The following is a 6806-nucleotide window of genomic DNA, read 5'->3' as shown; positions in this document are numbered from 1 at the left end:
AGTTATACGAGCAGCTAAAGATATGTAGTCAAACTGGTGGATGCAATCAACTAGGTACCAGTTATACGAGCAGCTAAAGATATGTACTCAAACTGGTGGATGCAATCAACTAGGCACCAATTATACGAGCAGCTGAAGATATGTAGTCAAACTGGTGGATGCAATCAACTAGGTACCAATTACGAGCAGCTAAAGATATGTAGTCAAACTGGTAGATGCAATCAACTAGGCACCAGTTATACGAGCAGCTAAAGATATGTACTCAAACTGGTGGATGCAATCAACTAGGCACCAGCTATACGAGCAGCTTAAGATATGTAGTCAAACTGGTGGATGCAATCAACTAGGCACCAATTATACGAGCAGCTAAAGATATGTAGTCAAACTGGTGGATGCAATCAACTAGGCACCAATTATACGAGCAGCTAAAGATATGTAGTCAAACTGGTGGATGCAATCAACTTGGCACCAGTTATACGAGCAGCTAAAGATATGTAGTCAAACTGGTGGATGCAATAAACTAGGCACCAATTATAAGAGCAGCTAAAGATATGTAGTCAAACTGGTGGATGCAATCAACTAGGTACCAATTATACGAGCAGCTAAAGATATGTAGTCAAACTGGTGGATGCAATCAACTAGGTACCAATTACGAGCAGCTGAAGATATGTAGTCAAACTGGTAGATGCAATCAACTAGGCACCAATTATACGAGCAGCTAAAGATATGTAGTCAAACTATTGGATGCAATCAACTAGGCACCAATTACGAGCAGCTAAAGATATGTAGTCAAACTGGTGGATGCAATCAACTAGGCACCAATTACGAGCAGCTAAAGATATGTAGTCAAACTGGTGGATGCAATCAACTAGGCACCAATTATACGAGCAGCTAAAGATATGTAGTCAAAACTGGTGGATGCAATCAACTAGGCACCAATTATACGAGCAGCTAAAGATATGTAGTCAAACTGGTGGATGCAATCAACTAGGCACCAATTATACGAGCAGCTTAAAATAAATTGTCAAACTGGTGGATGCAATCAACTAGGCACCAATTATACGAGCAGCTAAAAATATGTTGTCAAACTGGTGGATGCAATCAACTAGGCACCAATTATACGAGCAGCTTAAGATATGTAGTCAAACTGGTGGATGCAATCAACTAGGCACCAATTATACGAGCAGCTAAAGATATGTAGTCAAACTGGTGGATGCAATAAACTAGGCACCAATTATACGAGCAGCTTAAGATATGTAGTCAATCTGGTGGATGCAATCAACTAGGCACCAATTATACGAGCAGCTTAAGATATGTAGTCAAACTGGTGGATGCAATCAACTAGGCACCAATTATACGAGCAGCTAAAGATATGTAGTCAAACTGGTGGATGCAATCAACTAGGCACCAATTATACGAGCAGCTAAAGATATGTAGTCAAACTGGTGGATGCAATCAACTAGGCACCAATTATACGAGCAGCTTAAGATATGTAGTCAAACTGGTGGATGCAATCAACTAGGCACCAATTATACGAGCAGCTAAAGATATGTAGTCAAACTGGTGGATGCAATCAACTAGGCACCAATTATACGAGCAGCTAAAGATATGTAGTCAAACTGGTGGATGCAATCAACTAGGCACCAATTATACGAGCAGCTAAATATATGTAGTCAAACTGGTGGATGCAATCAACTAGGCACCAATTATACGAGCAGCTAAAGATATGTAGTCAAACTGGTGGATGCAATAAACTAGGCACCAATTATACGAGCAGCTAAAGAAATGTAGTCAAACTGGTGGATGCAATCTGTCAGTTATCAGCTTTTCTTTTAATGCCATCCGTGCCCAGGATTCCTTTTAACTATACCATGGTATACTGTATACAATCGTATACACAATAGGTATCTTTAATATCACTTGCTGGGTTATTTTGGCTCCGAAAGTTTATAAAATGTTTTTTAAATGTTTTATTACTATAGAAACATTACACACTGCAAAATCTATTAAACATCTATAACGAAACTTCGGCATTTTTTTATATAGATCTACATAATTATATGCTTCAACAGTCAGCAAAATTCATTTGTAATGAAAAACCGAGATCGAAATGATCAATGGAATCTTTAAGGCTTAAACGCCATTTATAACTATGAAAACATAACATGTACGTTTTTTAGTCGAATTTCAATACCATCTGCAAATGCTAAGGGAACTACATGGTCAACCCCACACAAACACATGCCATTTGGTCATTTGACAACGATTCAACAAAAACAAACAATACAGCTAGCATACAAACATTTGGCTTTTATGCAATAGTTTCTTTATTCCCCAGAACAGTCCATGACCTCGTTAAATTTACTGATCCTAATGTTCAATCAGTTTGCAAGTGTCCAACCTCACTCTTGTCCGAACATGGGAAAACACGGGCATAACATGTGCAAAAACATGGGCATAACATGGGGAAAAAAACGGGCATAACATGGGCAAAAACATGGACATAAACACGGGCATAACATGGGCAAAAACAGGCATAAACACGGGCATAACATGGGCAAAAACATATGTGCATCAATCAGGGGAATTTGGATAACACATACTGGGGTTTTCAAACTGTAAAAGCCATTGTTTTTTTGTGGTGTAGCCAGAAAGTGCATTTTCCTTAAACGTGGTCTTTACTACTGCATAAATTGTATTATTGTCTACGGCAGGAAGTCTACAGCGAGGTGTGAGACCTCCCCTGTGTCCTCCTCCGTACACTCCACGTCTATTTCCGTTCCTCCAAAGATCATGCGTACAGTGACCTTCCGCTCCGTCCCCGACCCCGCAAGCGGAATAGTGAACGAACCGATGTTTACGCATCCGGGCTCATCAACAAACTCCACGTCTTCATCTTCAGTTACGTATATATCGATTGTCATCGCTTCCTGATCTTCTTCTGTAGGGCTGTATACCTGCTCAAACTGCGCCGCTCCAATCTGCATCGCCTCGCCTTTCTCTACATGCTTGTCAAAGATCTTCCCACAGAAACATTCTCCATCGTTATTTTCAAACATGTATTCTTCCGGATGTTCGTCTTCATCAAACTCAATAGAAGTCTCAATGCCGTACGTGTACTTGCTAACGCGCTGTGAAATCGCCTGCGGACTGTGACCGAAGATGACGGCGCCTTTCAGCACGGCGAGGCCGGCTTCCGGTGGAATAATGAGCATCAGTTTCGGGAAGGTGGAGCGGACGGCGTCCTGTAGGAGAGGGGAGTCCGAAAAGCCACCGACCATCAGGATGGCCTCTACGCCGGCGTTAGCGGGGTCGTTAAGCAGTTGCTCAATCTTCTCCACCATTCTGTCAATGGGCATCTGGAAGAAACTCTTGGCTACCTCATGGTCCATTCGCAGCTTGTCCTTCATAAATCGAACCTAGGCATAAAGATACAGAAGTATATATAAACATATATATTTTAAAACAGGAAACAATTGAACGCCAATAAAAAGACAAACTCCAATATGTTTCAACCAAAGTTTACCTTAAAAACGTCAAACATTATGCAATTCTCTGAAACCATTCAAATATTAAAATATTTACAAGCGTTGGTCAACAGTATGCTCGTGTTGTACGCTGGTGGGGATTTTACCTTTGATTAAAAAGTATTTTATTCTAAATTAACACACAAAAACATTTACAATTTTACAAAAAGTACGTATCGGAAAATTCCTTTCATACTGTAACATTATTTAGCCAAGTAAGCTTAATGCGTACATTTGCGATCACTGTAAATGTCTGTAATAAGGGACGTGTTTAAAGTACATGTACTGACATACACATATATACTATTATAACGTTTTAATAACATTTTTACCTTGCCGGCAAATTTCGATTTGGCTATCATGTCGTTCATTTCCTTTTTCTTCATACTGCGGACCATCTCGACTAGAGCCAGCGGGCACTTGATGGTCACATTGGTGTCCTTTTCCGGCCTGATATCCCGCTTCTTTACCTCGAAATCCAACATCAGATCTATATAGTCCTCCATGTGCTGGTCTTTAAAGGCATCCATCACTTTGGAACCTATACTCATAGAATACTAGTAGTTGTCAACGAATGTATACTATAATAGTGTGTTCAAATACACATTGCTCGCGGTCAGGCTTGACTTTGGTTAATTTTGATCGAAATAAGTTTCCTGTTACTTAACAAACAAAAGAATTTTGTCTAAATTTTAAGCTTAGGAATTTTAGGGCCGCTGGAAAGTGAATATACATGTAACGATTAGTTTCTGTCATTAGCACAAATGTAAAGTGAAATAACTGATCTATATTTACCTGTGATGTTAGCCAAGAATGTAAGGAATGCCTCGTCCACCCTCGTGCCTCCCCAGGCGCCACCGTCCGCGCGGTGAAGCTCCCGGAGATCCCCCTCATCCCCCACCTCGTGGACGGTTATGTCTACTGTCCCCCCTGATAATATATAAACACAAAAAGATCGTTAAAGTGGTCGAAGAGTACGTTCACGCGTGTGCCATCCAAGGCATAGCTGTTCTCGGGCCGGAACTCCCTGAAGTAGCCATCCTCCAAACATAGTGAAGCATTTTGTCCACAATTCCGCCGAAATATATATAATACATATATACACAATAGCATCCTTGTAGTGGTTTGAGGGCTCGTACAACCGTTAACCATCCGGGAGCCGGTGTTCTCGCGTAGGATTTCACGGATGTCCCAGCTCAATGATCATTCAAAGCAACTTCAAATTAATTATGTATTGTTTCATCGTCGGTTTTTATTTTAGATAAAATTGACATATGAAATTATCTACAAATCTACATGTGTATTGGGCTGTTTCTGACAGTATTGAATTAAAACTTACCTCCAGCGTCAAGAACAAGATAGCGTTTTCCCGGCCCGAACGTTGAGAGTGACCTTGACGTTGACTTCTGTATTGGTAAATGGCGGCAATAGATCGAAGCAGCTTCCGGTTCCAGTGCGATCGTCAGCATGTGTGCAGCGATACCGGTCTGTAAAAAATTGTAAAACAGTTCAATGGTATTAGCTAACGAGAGTCATCAAAACTTGTAAGTAAGTCTAAGTTCTTGCTTTGTGGCGTACCTCCTCCGCAGCCTCCCTCATGAACTGTTTAGCGGCGTCGTTCCAGATTGCGGGGACGGTGATTACCCAGTGGACATCCCCGGCCCCCAACCCCTCCCCGCCGATCTGGTCCATGGACATCTTTAGCAGCTCATCCTTTAGGAACCTGAGGAAAATAAGAATAAGCCTTTTTTTATCGAACGGAAGGGCCGGGAGAGTGTTGCAAATACGTACACTTTAAGCATAGCATCGCTTAAAAATAACATAATCGACGTTATACAAAGTAATTATTGAGAGTCTTACTATTGTAGAGTAACAGGATAGTTCCAAACCTTATTGACAAAGCAAAGACTGTCCTTGCAAGCAACTTTTTGCCACATTCGTCTTCAATCTGTGTGTTTCTGTCAACGCCCTGAAATTAAAATGGGGAAAGGTCCAATAGTAATTATTGTTTCTATTCATACAGATGAGTATGGTATTTCTCGGAACATGGGCAAAACATGTTTGTAATTTCCAATAAAATGTATGATATTACGGTCACGCATGACCTTACCTGTTCCCAAAGCCTCATCTTGAATCTGCGGAAGTAGAACCAGTGTTTGTGTTGGTTTTGTTCCGCCAGTTCCGAGTAGCGCGTCTCCGCTTCAAACCCGAACGTTTCCAGCGTCCGTCCATCCGGCTGGATCAACACGCACGTAGGACCTACAGGGACAGATTCAGCTCAATGAAAAATTACATCGATGATTTATTGTGAACCATGTTCCTGTACTTTAACTTATATTTTAAACGATATAAGAAAAAAACAACACACATAATGAAAGCAGAATACGGCACAGTCTCAATAAAGAGGACGGTTCCTGATGAGGAACAACAACCAAGGACGGACGGACAGAACCAAAGATAAATCATACACTATCTACATAAGGCTCAAACTAGGAAAACTTCTGGAAACAATACATTACTCCAAAGGCCTGTAGTGCATGAAGGCGCTTTCCTTTACTCCGATCGTGACGGTATACCGTAAAACAAAATGTACAGAATTTCATATTTGTTATAATAAAGTGTATGTTTACTAGTTTACCTTTGAGCGATGAGAGCTGTCCTCCCCGCCATATTTGGCGGAAACCATTGTGGGGTCTCGCTCGAAGTCGTGCCGGAAGGAGAACGCCCAGCCCGGGTACGTCGTCCCAAAATCTATGGCCGTCACAACCCGTGCACCCCCTGTCGCCTACAGAGTGGGGTGGGGATGGATGTATATTTATTGGTGTAATAAAACTGTAATAACGGTACGCTAATGGCACCACAATGGTGGTTGAACTCAGTCAGTTATCAGATTTTCATTTTATTAGAAAATTCATACACGGGCTCTGATAAATATCAAATTACATGTGCATGTGATGTCATCGTTCCTGAATGTATACCAAAGCATACATTTTTTAGCTTACAACATTAGCTAAAGTTTGTATACAATATGTACATCGAGAAGTACTTATTACCAAACCAATCGAATTAAATTAGGGACAGGCCTTAGACAAAAACGTAACAAATACTTTAAATTTTGTCTTACCATTTTTCTCTAGTTTCGTTTTACCTTCTCGACAGGGAAGTCAAATAATGCATTGAATTTCTGGGATCTGCTGAATTGATCAATTAAAAAAACATTCGATGTAAAAGTCAATGATTGCCGTTCTTATATTGTTTTGTTTAATATCCCAACGTACA

At 40.7% G+C, this 6806-nt stretch overlaps 1 pseudogene; it reads right to left on the bottom strand.

The window, feature by feature from the left end:
* Positions 1 to 1955: 1955 nt before the first annotated feature.
* Positions 1956 to 6517, bottom strand: LOC128226266 (heat shock 70 kDa protein 12A-like; annotated as a pseudogene).
* Positions 6518 to 6806: the final 289 nt, after the last annotated feature.

Source organism: Mya arenaria, chromosome 3 (assembly GCF_026914265.1).
Source record: "Mya arenaria isolate MELC-2E11 chromosome 3, ASM2691426v1".
In the NCBI taxonomy this organism is placed as follows: domain Eukaryota; kingdom Metazoa; phylum Mollusca; class Bivalvia; order Myida; family Myidae; genus Mya; species Mya arenaria.
Note: the sequence above shows the minus strand (reverse complement) of the source record. Positions and strands in the feature narration are given on the sequence as shown.